The sequence below is a fragment of the Sinohyriopsis cumingii genome, chromosome 2 (assembly GCF_028554795.1).
Source record: "Sinohyriopsis cumingii isolate HCF-2022 chromosome 2, ASM2855479v2, whole genome shotgun sequence".
NCBI classification, from domain to species: domain Eukaryota; kingdom Metazoa; phylum Mollusca; class Bivalvia; order Unionida; family Unionidae; genus Sinohyriopsis; species Sinohyriopsis cumingii.
In genome coordinates this window covers 28,627,818-28,653,614 of record NC_142962.1, presented here as the reverse complement: position 1 = coordinate 28,653,614, position 25,797 = coordinate 28,627,818, and positions in this window count along the sequence as shown.

Below are 25,797 nucleotides of genomic sequence, written 5' to 3'. Positions count from 1 at the left end.
GTGAATAGTGTGAGGTCTTTACTAATGAGTAAAGGGAACATATACATGCTTGGTCTTTTTCCCGGTGTGTGCTTTTTTTTAAAACAAATTATGTTCTGCGCACAAATTACTAATTGAACATTGATGAATACCATTCCCTCGAGACCAAGAATCAAACAGAATCATTTGACCCGTGCGGATATTTCGCGTCCTCTACAACAATAAACAACCAGAAAATTATCCAGTGTGGCATAAGTTTAAAGTTATTGTGGATTTACAGCGACATGAAAACATGAAATAGCTAATCAACTATAAAACATATATAAAGAGATATAATCATTTATCCTATCCGGGGATGTGAATCCAATGTATCGGTACGAAAATAAATGTTATTATATGCTCATTTTTTTCTCCGTTAACTTTACATTGTCAGAATCGTTCAGTATTTTACGATATTGCACACCTTCATATTGCATTCACGTGCATAAATGAACTATTTTCTTTTGTAAACAAACAATGGACGCAGACACCAGCACTTTTGATTTGTAAACAAATCATGTACACTCGCGTAGTAGGCGTTTTACGTTTTTGTTGATTAAATTTGTTTCTAAATGAAGTAAAGCAGATATTTCGTGGACTACCACATATCAGCTGCTTTGGCACATTCCGCGTTAACGTTTTTGATACGCAAGAAAGGGTCCTTACAAATAACATACAAGTGACAAGGCATAAACTGTCTTCTTTAGCTGGTAATAAGAATGGCAAAAAATATACTTACAGTTTTACATCCTGAATTTTCTCAAAATATACTTTCTTAGTTCTGCAAATCCAAATTACATGAGCCATGTCATAGGTTCATAATCTTGATTACACATTTCGAAATTGTAATGTAATTTCGAATATAAGTGCAATTACGTCCTTCTTAATGCACTCCAAATGAAATAAGCATTAAATTCCATAGCGTCTTTTTGATAATTGCAATTCAAAGACTTCATATTTTTCCCACATTATGATTTCAAACATTTAATGACAGAAACAGAAACATATCTGCAGATGTCAACACGCTTCTCTCTCGTTTCTTCTATCCTATGTATTTCATGTGGAATTGTCACATATGAATCAAGTCCATAATCACGAAATTTCGTAAAATCGAAAAAAGTACCAAAATCTATTTATACCAGATCAAATGGAAGAGTTGTTGCAATGCGCATTCATCCACAATATGACTCCAAATTTCAATTTTAATTAGACACGCCATTTTCTTTCGAAAGTTATGCCGAGCGCGCTATTAAGTTCAAATTTATCTGGGCGGAGTTATATGCGCAGTAATAATGTTGTTGTTGTGCAATAATGAATCTACGCTTGTGTATTTAGTTTGGAATACGGCATACATTCAGTTACTTTGTTTCTTGTAGCGTATTTTCTTAATATAATTAACTATTAGGTAGAATAAGAAAATGAGCATATATTAAAAAGTTACTGCATTTGTGTTGGAAAATATGAACTCGTTTTGTCGGATGGATATACTGCATTCCCGAAGTCGTGCAGTACTTACACCCGAAAATCTCATATTTTCCCATACAAATGCAGTAACCTATAAGTACATTATACCAGATAATATTAAGATCTTACGAAGCGATGTAGGAAAGGCCTTGATGAACTGGTTTCCAAAACGTGTGACTCGCAACAGGTCCACGAACTTTTGGACAGGTTGAAAACAATTCTGCTGATCTTTCGCGCCGTCCAAAATGAGGAAGAAGTCATCAATGAAACGAAGGAAATTTGTAAGCGGATGTTTACCAACAATATCATGGGCAGGGTAGCGTTTATGCATGTATGTATGTATGTATGTATGTATGTATGTATGTATGTATGTATGTATGTATATATATGTATGTGTGTGTATGAATGTATATCTATCTATCTATCTATCTATCTATCTATCTATCTATATATATATATATATATATATATATATATATATATATATATATATATATATATATATATATATATATATATATATATATATATATATATATATATATATATATATATATATATATATATTTGATTTATATCATATCTGATTTAATATCTATTTCTTTTAATTTAATTGTTTGTTTTTCAGTTTTTAATTATTTAAATTTTTCATTACATGCTATTGCAATATAAATTTATTCACTAGAGATGTTACTTTTTCCTGAATATAGTTAGACCTTGACTGTTCGTTTTAGTAAACACCAAATGTTGACCTAGATCCTGACCTTGATTCAAACTTAGTAACAGCCATGTAAATAAGTTCTATTTTTATTTTAAAATAATTGGTTGTTGTCAAGGTAGTGATGGGACTACGTGATTAAGAAGAAAACAATTTTTTAAAATTTCATTTCTTAGAGGATAATGATTGGTTTTCGTCAGGGTCATGCTAGGCGTACGTACTAGGAACATGATCACGCGACACCCCTTTTTGTTTTGGGAACTTGGGGATTTTCGAAGCTGCGTTTTAGAATACGATATAACATTTGTTTTAGAGAAATATTCTTAGTTGGGCTGGGCTTTTTGTTTCTCTGTACACTGGAAAGTGTTGTGTTGTTTGGATTTATTTCAAATTACTTGGATTCAAAATGATGACTTCCTTTTTTGTCCCTGGAAAATACGTGTGGTCATATGAAATTCTTGAACAATTATAGCTCTTTTAAACATTTATTCGGATTTCGAAAACCGGAGTGATATTTCTTGTTTCTACAAGGAACTGTAGACTTCAACATACTACAGGTTACAGCATATGTAATCGCCTTCCATCTTGGATTTTTTGTATTAATGTATTAATGGTGGAGGAAGAACCCGGGAAAACCCCGGAAAGAACCACCGACCCACGAGATACTGGCACGCTTTCTCACATACCCACATTGGCTGAATCCGAGACTCAAACCGGCGCAGACAGAGGTGAGAACGTCTGTCTGCGTCAGGTACATATATATATATATATATATATATATATATATATATATATATATATATATATATATATATATATATATATATATATATATATATATATATATATATATATATAACCCAAAAGCATATTCACACTTAAATCCAAATTTAAGTTTTGATCTTGCAAAGAATATTAGATTAGTGCCCCGTTTTAGCGAAAAAGATGTAGACAAATATTTTCTTTATTTTGAAAAAGTTGCTGAAAATTTGAAATGGCCAAGGGAGCATTGGACTCAATTATTACAATGTGTACTCACTGTTAAGGCAAGTGATATTTACAGTTCACTGTCAGTTCAGCAAAGTGGTGAGTATGATACTATTAAAGAATGCATCTTACTGTCAGTTCAACAAAGTGGTGAGTATGGTACTATTAAAGAATGCATCTTAAAGGATTATGCGTTAGTCCCTGAAGCTTATCGGCAAAAATTCAGAAACTATAGAAGAGAAGCTGGACAAACTCATGTCGAATTTGCTAGAGAAAAAGAGCAGTTATTTGATAGATGGTGCTTAGCCAAGAAAGTTGAACGAGATTATGAAAGTCTCAAACAACTTATATTACTTGAAGAGTTCAAAAACTGTGTCCATTAAGTGACATTTAGTCTTATCTTGACGAGCATCAGATTTAAACCTTGGAAAATCTGATCGTACTGCTGACGATTATTCTTTAACTCATAAAGTTCCTTTTGTAAATAAGACTTCCGCTTCTACTCAACAGTCTTCTGGCAGAAAAGTATTTCAGCTTAATACAAGCCCTTCTAAAACTCTAACTGGCGTAACTTCTAAAAATCAAGTTTCTGATAAGCTTGATTCAAGACCCTTGTCCCGTCCTACTAGTACATATTGCAAGAAAAAAGGACACGTTATTTCTGATTGCTATAATTTGAAAAATAGGCATCAGAATCAAGACAGACCTATTCCAAATGCTCTTTTTTCTAAGAGGTCATGGTCACGGTCATGTATTGAAAGCAATACATTTGTAGTCCTACAAACCCCAGTCTGATTGTATTATGGAGAATTATGAACCATTTATATCGAAGGGTTCTATGTCACTCTTGGGTGATTCGGCCAATACCATCCATATTAAAATTTTAAGGGACACAGGAGCTTCTCGGAGTCTTTTATTGTCAATTATTTTGCCTTTTTCTGATAAGCCTTCTTCTAATGAACGTGTTTTTATTCAGGGAGTAGAGTGCGGCTTTGTTAATGTTCCTCTCCATTGTGTAAATATGTCATTAGACTTAGTCTCAGGACCTGTGACAGTCGGAACAGTCTCTGTTCTTCCCGAAGAGGGCATTCATTTATTACTAGGCAATGATCTACCTGGAGACAAGGTTGCGGTTAATCCACTTGTAACTGACAAGCCGTGCTTGGATCAGAAAGTCGATCCAATTGAGAAAGAATTCCCTGATTTATTCCCAGCTTGTTCACTTACCAGAACTATGGCAAAGAAAGCTCTTGAGAATGATGTTGATAAGGAAAGTATTCCTTTAGCTGACAAATGGATTGGTCAGGCTTTTGACGATGTAACTTTCACTTCTTGTTTGGATCAATCAAACGGTATTGATCACATTGATTCTCTTTTAACGACTCATTCTCTTTATTCTAATCAGGGTGATAAACGACAATCACTTGTCGTCGAACAGGAAAATGATCTTGATATCTTCTGTTTGTTTCAAAGGGCCATTAATGAAACTGAAACTACTGAAGTTCATGTATGTTATTTCATTAAAAATGGAATTCTTATGAGAAAATGGAAACCTCCCGAGATACCTGCTGATGACGAGTGATCAGTGAACTATCACATTGTAGTTCCAATACCTTACAGACAAGACATAGTTTGGCCCACGAAACTCCATTGGCTGAACATTTAAGGATCAATGAAACTTATCACAAGGTCTTGACGCACTTCTATTGGCCAAAAATTAAGTGACGTTGGTAAATACTGTATGTCTTGTCATACCTGTCAAATGGTAGGAAAACCCAATCAGAGAATACCAAAAGCTTATCCACGAGCTAATCACGCCTTTTACGAACCATTTAGTAGAATTATGGAAGATTGTTTTGGTCCCTTACCTAAGACCAAGTCAGATACCCAATATATGTTGACCATTATGTGTACATCAACAATGTTTCCAGACGCAATTCCTTTGATGAATATAAAATCTAAAACAATAGTAAAAGCTTTGATTAAGTATTTTTTAAAACTCATTTTAGCCTTCCCAAGTCTGTCCAGCATGATCGAGGCTCAAATTTCATGTCTGGAATTTTTCAGCAAGTTATGTATGAATTAGGCTTTCAACAATTCAAATCTTCCGCATATCACCCTAAGAGCCAAGGGGCATTAGAAGGATTCCATCAGACTTTCAAAAATATGATTCGATCATATTGTTTTGATACGGGTAAAGATTGGGATGAAGGCATTCATTTACTATTGTTTGCTGTTAGGAAATTAGTTCAAGAATCTCTAGGCTTCAGTCCCTTTAAACTGGCTTTTGGATACACTGTGCGTGGACCATTGAATTTGTTCAAAGAGAAATTTCTTTCTAATTAAGATTCTGTAATTAATCTTCTTGATTATGTTTCCAATTTTAATATAGGTTGTCAAAGGCTTGTGAGGTCGCAAGAGCAAATATGCCCTCTACTAAATCCAAAATGAAGTCAAGATAGTATAAAAACTCAAAGCAAAGGAGCTTTCACTCTGGTGACTGAGTCGTGGCTCTCATGCCCATACCACAAAAACCTCTTCAGGCCAAGTATTATGGCCCCTACACAGCTGACAGGAAAATAAATTATTTAAATTACATCATAAATACTTCTGGGAGGCGTAAACAAAAATTACTCTGTCACATAAACATGCTAAAAGAGTTTATTGAAAGTGATAGCCAGGTTAAACATGCAATAAATTTGGTTGTACCTGTCCAACTCAGTGAAGATTTAAGTGAAGGAATATCATCTGATTCTACTGACACTGGAGTGACAAATCTTCGGAATTCAGAAATCAGGTAAGATCTGGAGCAGAAACTTTCACACTTGCAAGAGCAAGAAAGAAATGAACCTAAACAGTTATTATTTGAATATGACTCGATGACTGCATTGATAAATTCGGGGATCCAAGTATGTCACCAAATTTGATCTTCTGAAAGGATAGTGGCAAATTGCACTAACGGAAAGAGCAAAGGAAATTTCGGCATTCGTGACTCCAGATGGACTTTATCAAATAAAGTAGTGCCGTTTAGGATGAAAGGGTCGCCAAGTACATTTCAACGTCTCATGAATATGATTACCTCTGATCTAGACAATTGTGATGCTTACATCGATGGTATCATCATCTACAACGACTCATGGAAAGAACATTTAGCAACAATTCGGAAATTCTTTGACAGACTCACAGATACAAGTTTGACAATTAATTTATCCAAAAGTGAGTTCTGCCGTGCTCGTGTAACTTTTCTAGGACATATCGTGGGACATGGACAAGTTAAACCTATAGATGATAAAAGTCAAGGCTATCTCTGAATTTCCCGTGTCTGTAAATAAAAAGCAACTGATGCTTTTTTTAGGTATGGCCGGATACTATCGAAAATTTTGATCCAATTTTCTCTAATTGGTGAACCCCTGACAAATTTATTGAGTAAGAAAAACAAGTTCCTTTGGACTGACAAATGGCAGGAGGCTTTTGACAAGTTGAAAGCCATACTTAAAAGCGCGTCAGTTCTTTCAGGTCCCAATTTCAGACAATCTTTCAAACTGTCTGTTGCTGCAGGTTATGTTGGGGTTGGAGCAGTTTTGATTCAAGAAGATGAAAATGGTATTGATAATCCAGTGTGCTATTTTTCTAAGAAATTAAATAAGCATCAAATAAATTTCTCAACAATCGAGAAGTAATGTTTGGCTTTCATATTGGCAATACATAATTTTGAGGTTTACCTTAGTTCAGCTTCTTCTTTGATTATTGTGTTTAGTGACCACAACCCCCATCTTTAATCGAGAAGATGAAAAATAAAAATCATGGACTATTAAGGTGCAATGTGTTGTTACAAGAATATAATCTTGACATCAGGCACATCAAGGGAAAAGATAATTTAATGGCAGACGCACTTTCCCGTGTATAACAATGTATTATTTCATGTACAATCTGTGTAATTTATATGAGTTCTTTTTAACTTCATGTATATGTATAATTAGTCTGTGGGGAAAAAAGATTTATCATATAAATCTTTCTTTTCTTTATGGGGGAAGTGTTATGTATATTTGACTAAATTATATCTGATTTAATATATATTTGTTTTAATTTAATTGTTTGTTTGTCAGTTTAATTTTTTAAAATTTTCATTACATGCTATTGCAATGTAAATTTATTCACTGGAGATACTTTTTCCAGAAAATAGTTTGACCTTGACTGTTCATTTTAGCAAACACTAAATTTTGACCTATATCCTGACCTTGATTCAAAATTAGTAGCAGTCACGTAAATAAGTTCTATTTTTATTTTAAAATTATTGGTTTTTGTCAAGGTCATGATGGGAATACCTGATTAAGAAGTAAAAAAAAAAAATCTTAGAGTACAATGATTGGTTTTCGTCAGGGTCATGTTAGGCGTACGTGATATAAACATGATCACGTGACCCCCTTCGATTTCGCAACTTGGGGATTTTCGAAACTGCGATTCAGGATACGATATAACCTTTGTTTTCGAGAAATATTCTCAGCTGGGCTTTTTTCTTTACACTGGTAAGTGTTGTGTCGTTTGGAGTTATTTCAAATTATTTTGATTCAAAAGGATTAATTCTTTTTTTTCCTCTGGAAAATACGTATGCTGTTATGAAATTCTTAAACAAAGATAGCTCTTATAAAAATTTATTCTTATTTCCAAAGCCTGAGTGATATTTCTTGTTTCTAGAAGGAACTGTAGACTTCAATACACTACAGGTTACAGCATACGTCATCGTCTTCCATCTTGGATTCTTCGTCTGGACTTGAACGTGAAATCATTAGAACATTTTATTATTAGGACTTCTAAGATTGTATTCGTGGTTTATTTTTGGATTGTTTTTGGATTTGATTCTTAAAACCCTAAGTTCATATTTTTCTTGATGTTTACAGTATTTTCCCAATCTAGTATTCGATCAACACCTTTTGATGGTCTTGATGTGAAAAACTCATTTGTTTAACCGCCGAACAGTCGCGCAACCTGGGACACTTTTGAACTCGCTACCGCTACAACCACTGGCTTAATAGACGGCGCTGGTAAAACAATTTCATTACTGCCGTACAAACGAATACGTGTCTATTAGAAAATTCTCGTGGTAGCATAGAATACTCTCAGCACATTTACCAAACTGTACTCGAAGATACAACGATTACCACGGCAGAGTTTCAGACACTGTTGGCCAAAATAGAAAACTATCGACGATACAGTGCACAGATACGGAATCTGACTACAATCCCCACCGGGATAGAATGAAAAACAAGTAATTGATTTTCATTCAATCAAAATCGAATAAACAAACCTGTCGCGAGGGACGAAGCCACCGATGCAGGCGATGATGTGGTGTGGTAGCAAAGCTTTCTGGGTTTGGCGCGCCTGGAGACATGGCGCTGAAACCCACCAAGCGCACGCTTCGCGATCTGAATCCGTGTGTGTCGCCCACGTAGATTCGTCACAATTCCATGGGCGTTTGCAAAAGGGGAAAAATCAGCGGGCTCTGTAAGGGTTATCCCTGATCAGTCACCAACATGAAACCTATAGTCGCTCCAGAGAGAGAGAGAGAGAGAGAGAGAGAGAGAGAGAGAGAGAGAGAGAAAGAAAAGGGTGGGGGGGGACAGTTTTCATTGATTGATCGCACCAAATTATATTGCAGTGTGGGAGCTCTGCAGCCGTAATAACGTTAGTTTGCAATAGAAGAGCTTAAATTCGAATTCCAGATGGTGATTATTTTGTTTTTAATTTTCTTTTCTTTGGGTGATAGTCACAAAGAAACCAGGGAAAGCTGGTAGTAACTTAAAATTGACTAATGTGCTTGCTTATTAGCTGTTCTAGAGGATATATATATATATATATATATATATATATATATATATATATATATATATATATATATATATATATATATATATAGCCGGAGCTGGAAGCATAACTTATCAGTATACTCATTGTTTATGACCACTTGTTCTGTACACAAGTAGACCAACGAGTACCAGTGACCAGCCGAGGCAGTAATTCATAATGGATATTTCCGCAGAAATAATTTCGGACTATCGGCCGCTCTCAAGTACTTAATACGTTTATTTCGACTGACCTTTTGTATGAGGACGGGAAAAAAATTACTGTTCTTTTGACCTATAACGATAAACCCTGCTAGAACGGAACACCACTCATCCATTGCATGTTTGCCTTTTTTTTTTTTTAAATTACTGACGCCTGTGTAGAAGGTAGCATCACCCCAAGGCAAGAGTAACGCATGGACACCATTTAGCGTAGCTACGATGTCGTAGCCTCAACTTGATTTGTTTTGTCCACGAGGTACGAGTAAGGGTACTAATATTAGTACTACATTTAGCGACGACAATATCACTTGGAATTCCTCGCATTGCTAAATGAATGAGTGGTCTAATGGATTTAAAGGAACACTACTGCATAATATGAACAAATACAAAATTCCAGGAAACTCAAAAGAAGTGTTGTCCTTGTAAAAACACAACTTTTTGCCCCATAAAGTACACGTCAAATACGTGCATCGGCATAGATATCAAAGTCAAATTTCAGATTTCGAAAACTGCGACTGGTTTTTGTACATAGCGCATAGGAATATAGTCTGGTTCCCTGACCTATCTCAACTCCGTTACACTTCGTTTCAAATTTAGCGGATACTAGACAAACTTTTAAAGGTACCCAGCTTATTTCTTTCATGCAGCCAACGTCGGTGGACTATCTGTTTTATTAAACACTTTAATATGATTGATCCTTGATCGTTTCTGCGTGGATTAAATACAGACCGTTCTATAGAATTCGGGGGATGGGGATGCGTCAAGCGTACGTAAGCAGGGGTGTTGGTGTTTGTGGTGTAAAAAGTACGCTTGTGTACAGTGAGGGGTGAGGGTTAAGCTTTGCCATATTTTTGCGTACGTACTAAATCGATGGCCCCTTACCGCACTGGGTGACACCAGCCCTAGTGACGCCACTGCTTTGTGAATTTGTTTTAATCTATATTCCTTATACGTTATCTCTTTTTCCCCCTAGGTATTACATCACATAAAAGTCCTTTAAAGCCATTGTTTAACAGAATTATTCAAGCCAGCTTAGCAGAGAGCTACCAAAGAGTCTCCAGATTAAAACCCCAAAACTGTCTGTTAAGACACATTGTGAATATAGCATATACTGATAGAAGTGTTATGATGAAGAATTATATAGGCATTATGATGAAGGAGATTATATATATATATATATATATATATATATATATATATATATATATATATATATATATATATATATATATATATATATATATATATATGAACTGAAGAATTTGAAGTTAAAATAACAATCGAATCCAAAATACATTAAAGAAATAATTATATTTGGACAAACGTTTGACGAGTACTTTCAGGCAAGTTCTATTTTTTACAGCTTCCATAGCAACCATTAAAACTACATATCAACCAGGTAGAAAATACAGTATTTCACACACACCCAGTACACTGGTAATTTATTGAATGAAATATTTATTATGTCATAATTTACAAACAAACGTTTGAATCATGGTCCCCATGAGAGATAGGTAAGAAACATAATGTTGTCCCCATGAGAGATAGGTAAGAAACATAATGTTGTCCCCATGAGAGATAGGTAAGAAACATAATGTTCATATCTTCAAAACCACTTCAGGGGCTCCGGATGGCCAAGTGATCTAAAGCGCTCGCCTTTACCGATCATTGCCATCTCACCTCTGTCGGCGTCGGTTCGTGTCTCGGGCTTGACAAATGTGAATATTTGAGGACGCTGCCAGTCGGTCAGAGTACTGTCTCCCCAGGGCCGGCGCTACCATATAGGCAAACTAGGCAGCCGCCTATGGCGCTGAGTTCAGGGGGGAGCTATTTTAATTTTTATTTTATTTTCCGGAGGGGGGGGGGGCGCCATAATCTAACCTTGCCTAGGGCGCCAGATAGTCTGGCCGGGTCTGGCGCCGGCCCTGTGTCTCCCGGCTCCTTCCTACCTCCTACACTGCTTATTCTGGCCGCCATATATATATATATATATATATATATATATATATATATATATATATATATATATATATATATATATATATAACCGAATACATCAGCAACATCAAACCACTACCTTAATTGTTGTGAAACTGCCAAGAAAAGTTCCGTCGGTATGCATTTTAGTTAACCTCTATGCTTCGATAGCAACCAATCATATTTGATATCAGCCAGATAGAAGCTTGTTTTAATATTATTAATATTTATAACGGCAATTTAAGTCAGGCTTTAGAAATAAAGGAAATAGCTTTTACGTATTCTATGATTGTTGTTTATATGGAGAACAAAATAAAGCAAACCAATTGTTTTGGCAGAGAGGTGGCGGGACCTTGGATTTATTTTCAAATATTGTTTTCTCTATTATCCCAAGATAGTTAATCATTTTCAACTAATGTAACCGATAAATATGTTCCTTTTTTTAAAAATAGAGCGAGATTTTGTAAAAACTATCCGAGGGCTGGAAATGTATAGCTTTGGTGTTAAAATACCCACCCACCCCGCCCCGTAAACTTGTGGGCAATCCTGTTGTTTAATCCAAAAAATGATTTAAAAAATATCTTAACCAAGTTAAGCGTGCAGAATAATAATTTCCTTTACTATTATTTCAATCTAAGACATGTGAACCATACTTGGTTCTTATAAAGTATATTTCGATTACACATCTTTATTTTTGGGACGTAGCCAAGTGATTACGACCCTGTTCAGAATATGTATGTTTATATTATCATGCTATTGTGTTGGCGGTATTTGAGGTTTACTTTGTCCATCTTTATTTTGGTGGTATATGGGACTTGCTTTATCCACCTATGTATGTGGATCCATCTAACTTATTTATGATACAAGTTCCTCTAAAACTTCACATATTAACATTAAATGTGCACTGTGATTGAATTTGGGATCAGTATGTTGGTATTCCATATAAATAAACAGATGGATGACTCATCCATTTATTATGTCAGCGGTTACAATCCAGAAAGCTTTGAGATGACCCTCATGACGCCATTGCAAAACAAACTACTAGCTTTATACAATGCTCTAAAACTGCATATTAAAACTGCTAATCTTAAAGGAAAACGCATAACTATGTATTAAACTATTTCATCTCAACCGTGACATCAGTGGAGAGTCTTTTAATTATCACATAAATGAATCTGAAATGATCAATATTACTCACATATCGGAGATGACAACTTGTCACGTGATCATATTAGCATATTTAAGCTTTAGTTTTAGACGAGGAAACCCCCTAAGTACGTTGAAATTTTGCGCTTTTTAACACGTTTTTCAGCCTTATTTTTTGAGCATGAATTTAATTTCAGAAATTTTCGACATTTCGAATTCAACAGAGAAAATGAAAGCAAAGTTAATTTTCGGGGGGAAAATTTAAGCAGTAGAGCCCCTTTAATGCTATAGATAAAAAAGAAGAGGGATTTTTACCAAGGTCAGTTGAAGTCAATTTATTAATTACTAGACCGATAGTTTAGTCTGGTTGCGTTCTTCGTATGTTCCCTGCGTTGCACTCAGCTCTACAATAAATTATGGCATAATCGTACAGCGGAGTGCAACACAGGGAGCATACGAAGCAGGGAACCAGAGTACCGATAGTCCGAAAGTATTTTTGCGGATAGATCCGTTATGAAATATTACCTCGCCTGGTCGGTCTCTGCTATCAGTATTTTCAGAGAAAAAAATCGGAGATCTACTTCCAAGCAAACACAAATAAAAAGATCGTGCTAAATTAAACTCGGAGATTTTGCTAGCTTTCATTTTATCAATTTATCGCATTCGTGTTTCCATGATTTGAACTACGATAAGTGGAGAGTGATAGACAATACCCACTTGATTAGTTACGTTACGTTTATTTATTTTGTCGTGTACTGAAATGCGCTTTTAATTTACTGATAGTAGTGAATGGGGTGAGATTAGCCACAATGGGAATTAGCATTAAAAACACCCCTGGGTAAGATTAGCGACAATGGAAATTTAACATTAACCACCCTGGATAAGATTAGCGACAATGGAAATTTGACATTGGCAAAAAACCCTGGGTAAGATTAGCGACAATGGAATTTAACATTGGAGAAAGGAAAAAAAAAAAGGAAATATCCATTCTAGGGACAAAGGCATTCGAACAATGGAAATTTAACATGGGAGATATTGCTGGGTCACTCTAGGGACAAAGGCAATTGAACATGGGAATAGAGTTTGGGTTTGTCTAGGGACAAGGGGAATTGAACATGTTAAAAAAACTACTTTAGGGACAAGGGGAATTGAACATGGGATTTTTTTTTAAAAAAATTTTAAAAAAGGGGTAGGCAATGGAAAGTCAGTCACTTTTCGAGAAATGTGGGTGGCCCTGAAAAGGGCCTTTGGGTTTCTTCTTCTTCTAATTTCTTCTATTTCTCCACCAACTTCTTATTTTCTCTCCTACGCTCTTTCTCTTCTTTCTTTCTTTTCTTCCTTCTTTTTCTCTTCTTTCTGCTTCTCCTCCTCTTCTTTCTTCCTCTTCTCATTTTCTTCTTCCTTTTCAATTTTCTCGTTCCATACTCTCATCCTTATCCTTTCCTCTTTATCCTCCTTCTCCTCCTTTATTTCTTTCATCACAGCACTTATCATTTCCTTTACTTTTCTTAAGTTGTTAATCTCCATCTTCACTCTATGTGGGCTATAAGAATAGTGATCCTCGTTTAACCTCACTAACATTTGCTCCATCATACCTAAATTGTCCAGGACGTCTTGCAATGTTTTCATTTTATAGAGCTGGTTCGAAGCCATCTTCTTTTTTTATTCTTTGTAGGATGGTTTGAACGACGAATACTGTGGGTTCTTATAGTGAAAGCGCGGACGTGAAGGAAAACATTCCCCCTACTTTCTCATTTCATATAATATACTATTCACATAAGTGAATCAGCAATAAACTAACCCCAAATCTACTATCCACACAATCGTACGTGATCGGTTACAAAACCCAAACTATACTCTCCACATACGCTAAGAAACAATAAACAAACCCCAAATCTACTGTTTACACACGCAAATCATTAAAACAAAGTCCATAATCTACTATCCACACAATCGTACGTGAGCGGTTACAAAACCCAAACTATACTCTCCACATACGCTAAGAAACAATAAACAGATCCATAATCTACTATCCACACAATCGTACGTGAGCGGTTACAAAACCAAACTATACTCTCCACATACGCTAAGAAACAATAAACAAACCCCAAATCTACTATTTACACACGGAAATCATTAAAACAAAATCCATGATCTACTATCCACACAATCGTACGTGAGCGGTTACAAAACCCAAACTATACTCTCCACATACGCTAAGAAACAATAAACAAACCCAAATCTACTATCCACACAAACATACGTGAGCGCTTACAAACACACACACACACACACACACACAAGAAAAAAAAGAGTCAGTGTTTATATTCACACTACTCTACCTACACACATTGGCAAATCGATTGTTATATCTTTTCTAGAGATTGGGGTAGCCCTGAAAAGGGCTGTTTTTTAACTCCAGATGCACCTATCTAATGCTGGCACCTTCCTGGTCTGGCACCACACACACATCTTCGACTCCAGTCTCCTTGCCAATTCACCCTTGTTGCTGTAAGCGCAGAGGCGGGTTGAGTGGCTTCACTATTCCAATCTTCTGTCTCCGGAATAGTGAAGACTTCCCTTTCTCTTCTTCTATTTCTTATTCTAGGATGAATTGGCATCCTTACCTCCTGTTGTAAATGTGGTGTAGCTACAGGTTGGGGAGATGTTCTTGCCTTAGGTGTCACCTTGCACACAGGGTTCATCATAGGGTGACACCTGATCTCTCTCTTTCTTTCCTCCTCTTCTTTCATTTTTCTCTCTTCCTCCTCCTGTTCTATCCTGGCTTCTTCCACAAGGGCCTCCGCAGCCAGCTCGTTCAGGAGGCATCTGGCATATTCCAGGTGCATCTGGAGTTCAAAAAGTTTTTCAAGTCTGCTACTCATTTTTATTGTTGATCAGTCAACAAGGGTAGCTAGACTGTTCAGCGAGTTTCAATTTATAGTGAAAGCGTGGACGCGAAGGAAAACATCCCCCATAAAACATAAAATTGATCTTACCTAGATCATGACCAAACAACGCGCGGACCTAAAAGAAACACTTACTCACTTTTTCATACTACCCATTTCTATTCTAAAAACAGTTTTCATTAATCACTTCAATATACTATCCACATACGCAAAGCAATCAAACCCCAGATCTACTCTCCCCACACGTCAAACAGCCCAAAAAACATGATCTTAATCTACTATCCACACCAACGTACGTGAGCATTTACAAACGCACAATCCTATACACAAACACATACCCTCACACTATAAAAAAGAGTCAGTGTTTATATTCACACTACTCTACCTACACACACTGGCAAATCGATTGTTATTTCTTTTCTAGAGTATTGGGGTAGCCCTGAAAAGGGACGTTTTTTTTTGTTTTTTTGTTTGTTATGGCAATCTTTTAGTTTCTAAGAATGCGACGTCCTCTGAGGATAGACTTTCTGACGATAGGTCTGCTTCTTCGGAAAGAGAAGAAGAACTCTTTGGTGTCGATACGACAATCGACAAGCCTCTCTGAGGTTCAGGTTCCTGCCGCTGTTGTTGTTGTTGTTGCTGTTGCTGCTGTCTCTGAAGTCTGTACTTCTCTGTCCATTCTTCTTTCTCCCTGTTCACTTCTTCTCTGATGAGTTCTTCTATCAGGTCTTCAGTGACTTTTAGCATTCTCACATTCTCTATCTCTTCTGGCTTCGGTATCAGACTGTGTCTGACCCTATGCAAATTCACGTAGGCTTCGTTTAGCTTAGCTAGTTTGGAGCACATCTTCGTAGGAGGATGAGTCGACAATGGATGGTTAGACTGGAAACTCCCCCCGGTTCTTAAAGTCAAAGCGCGGACGTGAAGGAAAACATCCCTCCACGGTTTTCGAGCCGCAACGTTCAATGAGTGTCATGAGAGGGATAGTAAGAAGTCAAAGAGCATGAATCAACATTCTTATAGCCAAACAAAAGACAAAGGCATTTTTTTCAAAACACAACATTTTTTATTCAAAATCACCTAACATTAGCCAACAACTCTAACATTTTTTAACAATAATCCAACAATATAACATCAAACATTTTTTTCAAATGACAAACATTTTTTTCAATTTACACTCTACTTTAAACAGGGTTGGCAACGTTGTGAATGAAATTGTGATTTCCACTGTTGCAAGTCATTGAGTCATGGATGGACACTACGTTTCCTAGCTGAAGACAACAAAATAAGCATACTAGTCACAAAATCAACGATTTGCTTTCTCATCGTTTCTAGAAAAATCACGATCAAAATAAGTCACTAAATGATCTTTTGCTGATAATAAGTGATCAATTTCGATCTCGACTTTCACTTTGAATTTGTCAAAGAGGGCTTTGATGTAATGGATGTCTCGAGTCGTTAATGGAGGACAGAAATGTTCACGCAAGTCTTTATACCACCAACGTAACACGTCTTTTTTAAACAGACTCCAAGCTTCGTCCAGATATTCGTTGAATTTTTCTTCTTGACTGATGTTTTGACATCCATAGTAATCATGCTTCATCCATATCGTAATTGTGTCTGCCAGGTATGTAGCACAGTAGGAGACCAATTGCTGTTCTTGTTCTGGACATCTCGACTTGATCACGATGTCCTTTTCGTCTTTGTGTTGGGATTCTCCTTCCACGGTCTCCTCACATTCCATCTTCAAAGCTTCTCCACTAGGTAAAGAGGGAGAACAGTCTTCCATAGCTTCTAATAGTCTAGAATGACTTCTCTCAAACTGTTGATTTCTATGGTATTATCGAATTCTGCTTACAGGATGACGTTCACTGTTACTGGCAGTTCTTTTGCAAACTGAAGTTCCACACGAATCTGGCCAGATTTTATAGGGTGAAAATGTCCCTCGTCGCTGCCTTGGTCTGGAGTGAAATCGAAAGCCCACAAAGCATAGCCTCCTGCGTAATCTTCGTACGTAATGCCGTGACTGGTGTTGGTTCCTAACTGTCCGGTGGCTGCGTACAGGGACAAGTACGATCTCAAGTAATTCATCTTTGTGGGATCAAAGTTAGGTTCGAAAGGTCGGGTACACAAGGTCTTGCCATCGCGACTGACTTCGATTTTCTTCACGTCGAAGTGATGAAAGTTGAAAGGATTTTTTTTGAAGGCTCCGTTGAAGGCTTCATTCTCGACCATACCAAGGATTAAACGCTTGAGTAACTGTCCTTGAAACAGATGATCTTCGATCATGGAATGATGGCTAGCGGGAATGGTGAACGTTTTCACTTCCACGCGACGTATGGGATATTTGGCGGTCGTTCTGCTCAACGTTTGACTGATGTCGTTTCCCACTTTGGGTAACACTTCCACGCGTCGTACGTAGAGTTTGACGTCCTCGATTTGACTTTTGGGATTGCCAGCAGCATTATCAGCCAACAAATGGAAAGCGGCACTGCTGAGATTCAGTCTCAAGCGAACATTTACCCCGTTCAGCAAATATTTCTCTTGCAACCACATGTCCAAATGCAAACGATCCATCAGTTCTAAACTGTTCTTATTTAAGATTTTTTTTTCTCTTTCCTCAAAGCCGTCATTGCTTCCATCTATTTTGTCGAACTTGCCCGCTTCGTCAGGTTCCCATAGCACACAAGCATTGAGATGAGTATTCTTGGCATCTATTCCGTACGTCAAGAGATTTTCCAGGTAGGCACGATATGGGTAAGTATCCATGCTGCTGCTGACCAGTTTGTTATTCAAGTACAAGTCCACTGAGCTGAACAAGGAATGCATGAAATTGTTGACGGGAGCTATATTCTCACTGTCTTCTACTCCATTACCATCCTTATCTAGAACTTTGACTTTCAAGTACAAGTAACTGCTATTCAGATCGATGTAATCTTCAGGTTGTCCCTTGATTTCAAACTCGATGGGAGCGGAATCTGTCAGTGAGGAGACGGGATGAAATTCCACCCATTGGGATTCTTGCATGGTCATCATGGTGGGGGGCATGACAAACAGATCCAGTTCCGACTTGGAACAAGCACAAGATTCTCGGTACATCATTTTTTTTTTTGTTGCTGTGTCTCAATAATCGAAAACGTCTAAGTCTCGAACGGTTCTTCTTTTCTGGGCCTTTCTAGCTTTAGAAGTGTGAAGTCTGGTGAAAGGGTGTTTTCTTCGTCGTCTCTTTCTGCCTTGTCCTTGCTGAATGCCTGACTCGGTAGCGTGCAGGGCATTTATAGGTGTTTCTCGGCGGCCCAAAAGGTCTTTGCCCGTTTGCAGCAAGACATTTTTGCCTGCCCTCATGAAGGCTTCTTTAGAGTTTTGTTTGTCGATGATGACATTTTGGAGAAATTCTTTGCCTTGCGTCAGTGCGGCATCTTTCAAGGCGTGCAATCCGCGTGTCACCATCGGTTTCAACACAGGGGCCACCGAACGAAAGGCCGATTTTAACATATCTCCTAAACCGTGTCCTCGCTGTCGAGCAACCCCTCGGTACACTGGATACATGACTTACGAGTCGTGAGAGAACCGTTTTCTAAAATGGAGTTTCACCGTGACTTTTCCTTTGGTGAATGGAATATTTTGTCCCAGATCTCCTTTTATAGCAATGTTGACCGTGTCCAAATACGACTTGCTGACAGGCAAATAGTGAGGATGTACAAATTCGCGGTCAACGTGATAAGTGTTTCCACCTTCCTCGTCAGTGGCCGTGGCAGAATTTACTTTGAAAGGAATGACACGCAGTAACGGCACGGAGGTGTGTCCCACCACGTTGTACTCCACCACATCGGAGTACACGAAGATCAAATTCAGTCCCTGGTTCAGTTCTACCGGGAAACGAAAGTACCTCGCAAAATGCCCGTTGTTGTCAATGTCTGCTATGTGAATCTTTTTGGTCTGCTTATCCGTGACCATATTGAGGTCTCCACCCAAATTGTCATACAATTCAGGGCAAAATTTAATACGTATACTTTTTTCCTCACTTTCAAATTTGATGAATAGACGGTGAGACAGTTTGTGGTACTCAATGGTGACACGTTTATTTAGTTTGGTCAGAACTTTGTCAAATGCTGCATAGAATTTGTCAGCGATGGCCTCCACCAGATGTTGACCACTAAAATAATGGCCTGAGTTAATTTTAAAGTGATAAATGTAAAAAGGAGGAGAAGTGTCACTGCTGCTGCGGGGTATTGGGGTCTTGGGAAGTGATTTATGTTGAGAAGTGGTCGTCATGGTTTGCTGCACTGTTGGGTCCAGAATTTCGACGTCAAAAGTGTTTTGAGTTTCAGTGATGTTTTTGATTTGTCTTGGGTAAATCATTTCTACCAAAGCCACTTCCCAATGGGCTTCGTGATCTAATGGGATGGCCTGAGGTAATTTGGCCGTGTAACAGCACAACGTGTTGTGGGGAAACACCTCCATGGAACTGTCACTGGGTAAGGTTAAGTAAAATTAGTTTTGGTGACTCATAATTCCAGAGTTATGTGGCTGCCCGAGGGGTTATTGGACGTCAGAGGCGTGTCTCCGCCCAAAATGGGGTTCTGGTTGTGGTTGTTGTTGGAGTGGTGACTGGCACTGGCACTGGACACAAGGTTCACGTGGTTCCCGTTCGAAGAGAATTTCAGGGAGGGATTAGGAAGCAGGTAACCGATGCAACTGCTCAATAAAATGGTCCACAGTTGTTTGTCTCCTTGTTGCAAACTCAAACTGGCAATGGCTGCCCCGCTGACACAATACACCACGAAGATTTGGCAGAAAAAGACGATTTGCGTTTTAGGCACACGTTCTCCACACCACACCCACAAAGGTTGTTTTTGTAAATCTTGCAGAGAAGAACTAGGTGAAGGAGTGGTCGACGTAGCTGCGTCTGTGTGAAAGGGCATGATGGTCACTTCTTTTTATAGTCGGTGACTTGCGAAGCGTCGATCCAAGAATCAAAACTGGGAGGATATCCTTTCCAACATACTTTGACTTCTTTGACACGTCGTTTGCCCATTTTACGGGTTCTGCGTTCGAGAATGCTTTCGATGTCGTACACGTCGTCTTCTTTTCTGGTCACACGTTGTAACTCGGGCAAATAAAACGTTCCTTTGAGCACTTCTCCGTTCATGTCTTCCAATTTATAGACGGCAGGATGACGACCATGCACTCGTCCAGTGACGACCACTTTGTTTCAACACTCGTTGCAGGGCTCGCACTAACTCGCTGCTCGATTTGGAAGTCAAGGGCACGACCCAAGTAAATTTGGAAAAGACGTCGATGACACAAAACAAATATTTGTAGCCACGATTGTAGCTGGCCAAATGAGAGACATCGGCTAAATCGGCTTGCCATTGATGATCGATGCCTTCCACTCGGGTGCGACTTCTGGCAAACTTGCGTCGAATGGGTTTGTGTAAAGTGTAGGTAGCTTGTTCTTGTAACCATCGTTGCACTTGAGGTAAACGGAGACTTTTCAATCGAGTTTTGGCAGCACGATACAATTTTTGAACTCCTGCGTAACCTGCAGGATGCGAGGGATCGTAGTAAATGCTGGCTAAGACTTTTTCTATTTTTTGTGTTTGTGTGTTAATAAGACACCCACTCTTGGAGGATGCTACTCTTTTTCTCTTGGGGTACTTTCTTGGATTGCAATGCTTTGCGTGTGCGACCGGCAATAGGTGTTGAAGAGGAGGATGTCTGAGCGGGGGATATCGGTTCTTGTTTCACTTCTGTCTTCACTTTCTTTTTCTCTTGTGATGAAGAAGGGGTGGCCATCATCTTTTTAATTCATCCAATTCTGGAGGTAGGTGGTGTTGTTAACTTGCGTACTTTTTCTGGTGGAGTTTGAAACCCTTTTTCTTCTTCTTCTTCTCCTTTATCTGTCTTGGTCACTGGTAGTGGTGGTACTGGTACTGGTACTGGTGATGGTGCTGGACTTTTCATCAAGGTCTTAAAATCTTTTAGAGTGGGTAGAGCTGTTTCGTCTAAAGCTTTCTGGTGAAAGAGTTGCAGTCGTTGCAAGAGTTGACCGTACTTTTGCGATTTTTCTGTTTCGGACAAATCTTGGCGATCCATCAAGGACTGCAATTTGTCTTGTAACTGGGACATCTCGCTCAAATGGGGATTGGGAGGTAAATGCGGGGTGCGTTGTTCTTGCCAACGATGGTGTTTCATCCATCGTTTGTAAGGCACTAAAGCTAGTTTTCGTCCTTCCATGGGGTTGTCAGGGGTCAATTCTGAGATCTTGGGACTTCCGAGGGCCTTTTTATCTTGCTCCCACCAGTCCTCCCAACATGGTTCCCAAGACTCCTTTCAGTAAGGGACCTAACAAGAGGGGTAAAATGCCTCCACGTTGGACCAACATCTTCTTCTTTTGACGAAGGGGAATTTTCTTTTGAACCATTTGGCGAAGAACGTGACGATGTTTACCTAAGCATTGTTTCTGGTGTTTGGACAAAGGAATCGTGCCTTTCAAGACGATCAAACAGCATTCGCACACGGTATCGATGACCTCTTTGGAGGCCGATTGAATGAGTTTTTTTTCGTAGGGGTGGAGAAGCTTTGGACAGGACAGATAACATGTCCCCATGTTTGACTAAACGAGGAAGCAGTCCTTTTCTTTTCTTTCCTTGGGGCTGTTTAGAAGAGGGATGTTTTCTGGAGGGTGACATCTTTGAGTCTTCAGGAGCACCATAAACACTGATACCCTAGTTGGTCACACACGTTTTTTTATACTGGAACGCGTCGCCACTGATTGTCTTTACGTCGTATCAGTTTGAGGACAGGCATGACACGTTGTGCAGGGGTACGTAACGGACTAAATCGAGCCAGTTCTTGCTTGGACAAATCCAGTAAACTTCGTAACATGCCCGATCTTTCTTGGACTTTGATTTTGGGAGCAGGTACTTTGTGAGCAGCAGCCACTGCCACTAAATTGGAGGGTCCTGCCGCTGGGGAAGTTCTTCTTGGGGTCATCAACGGAGAAGTTCTTGGTGTGATCAACATCTCCAAGTACTCTTCAGTTCTTGGTGTCATTAACGGAGAAGTGGATGAACGTGAGGCTGCCGGAGACACGGTCACCGCCGTGGCAGGTCGTGGTTTGCGAGTGTAAAGTTGCGTCCTGCCCGAAGTACCTCTCTTGCGAGTAGTTTTCTTCTGTGGACTTTTCTTTTTCTGGGGGCTTCTTTTCTTTTTCCGGGGTGGTGTCTGGTAAGAGGAGGGTCCCGCCACTGGAGAAGTTCTCCTTGGTGACCTGGTCTTTTTATTCTTCTTGGAGCTTCGTTTGACTTTTTTCTTGGGGAGAAGTTTGGGGGCATTAGGATCCCATCTTAAGAGAGAGCGAATGATGACCCCTCTTAGAGTACCACTCGATCCAAGTTTCAAAATGATTTGTTTTTTGGTTTGAGTGTCGATGCGGCGATCGGCTAGTTGGGTCAAAGCGACTTTGTTTCGATCAAAAAAGCGTTTGGTTTGATGAGGAATCTGAATGATTCCTTGGAGTAATTGACGTGCCGTCACCGTGAACCATCGTAAGACTTCTTTGAGACTAGCTTCTAAGACACGAGCTCGTGTTTGTGGATCTTTTTCTCGACTGATGCCATACAAGGCACGAATCAATTTGACGGGAAGATGCGACTGAAGGGACGTCATGTTCAAAATGTGTGTGAGACAGACGAAAAGGGTCTGAGGTTTTGATAGACTTCTTTTTTGGAGTGAAATTAAGTCGAGGACGGAGACGTGTACAGGACAGGCCCTCCGTCTTGGCACCAGTGGTGAAACAAGTGGGTACGAAATCGCAAATCCTCGGGGGTCGTAGGTTTCAAATCGACGAGTAAATAGGCGTGTGGAGTTTGAGTGGCATCGTCGTACGCCTGAGTCAGCCAAGGTGTCCCTAACTGTTTGGCTAAGACTTGCACTTGCGATTTATCTCGAGGGCTTTTAAACAAGACCACGTAATGCGCATTGAGACTGATGGTGCGATGGGCTTTACTTTGTTGAAACAAATTTTGGGTGATGTAAACGACACTGGCATTACGGTGATGCCCTTTGCGCGTGAACCACAGTTTAATTTCTTCTTCGTCTTCTCCTAACATATCGTCAAAAATGACCAAATGGGTTTGACGGTAGTCAGAGACGATGCAGTCGTCTTCTTTAGGAATGCCTTCCACAAACACGATGGAATCGCCTTGACTTTCTCGCAAGAGGCTGTACGCCGATTGCCACTCTTTGTAACACCACACGATTTGCTGAGGTGGTCGATCGATCAAATGATGCTTATGTTCGATCAAACGTTTGACGAATTCGGTTTTGCCTGAACCGCTAGGTCCTGCAATGAGCATGTTAAAAGGATGGCGAAGATACAAAGCCTCCCAACTGGCACGATCTAAGTGTTCGTCGATGACTTTGACAGTAGAGGAAGAGGGAGCAGAGACAGCAGAGGTAGGCATAGTGTCTGGAATGTCACTTGTGACACAAAAACAAACAAGACGAGAGTTTATATACTTTTTTTCAGAACACGTTTATTGAATGTTTTAAACATGAATACGAAAGACAAGAAATACATAAAAGCCAAAGGCTTAAGTACAAGGATAAAAGGCAGATGATAACCATCAATGTGGAATAAACACAAGTGTCTGTACAACATGTTTTGGGTAATGTTCTGACCAGTTCTATAGGGGGTAAGGTCACACAAGTGTCCTCCCGAAAGGGTCTTTCAGGCATGTCCACGACAGTCCTGTCCTGGGTGACGGGTTCTTCTGGCACCGTCACTAACACAGGTTGAAAAGTCGCAAGGCTCGCAATCGCATTCCACTTCAGAAGCCCCACACTTGAATTGTGCCTGTCTAAACTTGTTTTGTGTTTCTCTGAAAGTATTCATCTTGTTCGCTCGGTCTTGGTAGTCACAATGAATTATCGATCTTGCCTAGGGTTCCTTTTTATATACAGACCAATACCGACGTGTCCATGCGGTAAGGTGAAATGATTGGGAAGTCGAACTCGCTTCTGGTACACGATTTGACAGACTTTTTCCAAGGGTAATAGTGAGCCTCAGGCAAATGGGGTAGAACGGCGTGTTGATTGGCTACCGTATTGAAAAAGTGTGGAAAGTACCCTTTAGCCATTTCTGTCATTCCAAACGTTTTAGGCATTCGACTCAAAGGCATGGCCAAATAGCTCATCGAATCTTTAAACTGCACTTGTCCCACTTGCATGAAAATGATTTTGGCTCCGTTCAAAGTGACTTTAGGACGTTCGGTGCCTTGTGCTGTATAGTATCTGAGAAGAAACTGTCCATCGTATCCGGAGAAATTGTGAGCCATCACTGTGGCATGACGATGACAATCTCCGTAACGTTCGATGTCCTCTTGGCTCCACGTCTTGTCGATGGGGTCTAAGACCCATTGGGCAAAATCGGCTAACGTGTTCGGTCCTCGAAAGATTTTTTCACGCCCTCCGGGAATCTTGCTGCAGTGAGGACAATGACTGAAGATAGGTTCTTGAATGCACTTCTCGCACGCTCGATGAGCCACGCAGAAATTAGGAATGTGAATGCAAGTCTCTTGCATGCATTCGAAATCGAAAAAGATGAAATTGCCTTTCTTCTTGTGACCGTCTTCTTTCTCTGGTGGGGGTTGGTATTTTTGCAAGTAGCATTCGTGTTGCAAGTCCACGATGTGGTGACAAATGTGACATATTTTTTTCCTGAACATACGTGTGTCTTGGCACTGTTGGTACGTATGCCTTGTCCACACGTAGGGCACAATCTCAGGAGTTGACAAGCACATTTCTGCTGTGAACCTTGCGTCTTCAGATGTTGTTGGTAACAGGCAGGGCTGACAAACGTGCGCAGACAAGCAGGACAATGTACTCTTTCTTGTCCTTCGCTCAGACAGGGTGGAGAGGCCAAACATCCTGAGCATTTCCATCCGCAATGTTTGTGTTGCTCTCGATTGTTATAGCCATAGTCACATTTCTCACAGTAATAACTGTATCCCAGGAATCCAGTGATAGTGGTAATGGTATCGAAATGGTCATCGTGATAATAGACATGAATGTATTTTCCATCCTTAAAGTCTTTCCCTCGAAACAACAGAGGCCCGCGCATTTCTTGAGGGTGCACTTTCAAGGTGTAGAATGGAGCTAGGACATCTTGCAATTTTTGCATCTCAGGAATGCCACAGGGTGTGTCTTTGGACAGTCCGGCTTGTTGCAACAGGAGTTCTGCTTCGTTTCGTTGTTTGGCTCGGTCGGATCGTTGAATAGTTTTCCAGGCTCTTTTCCATTCTACCGTGTCGTTCTTGTTGGCATAGGTTCGTCCTACAACGATGGCTCGGGCTAAACACATCTGGTCTTGAGAATTGTGAATTTGGACGAGACTCCTTTCGGTGTTGCGAAGGTCGTTCACCAATAACACCTTATTGCGTTGTCCGGTCCCTTGAGGAGGAGAGACGTGGGCCATTTTCAGTGTGGCTTTACCATCGGTGATGTCAAA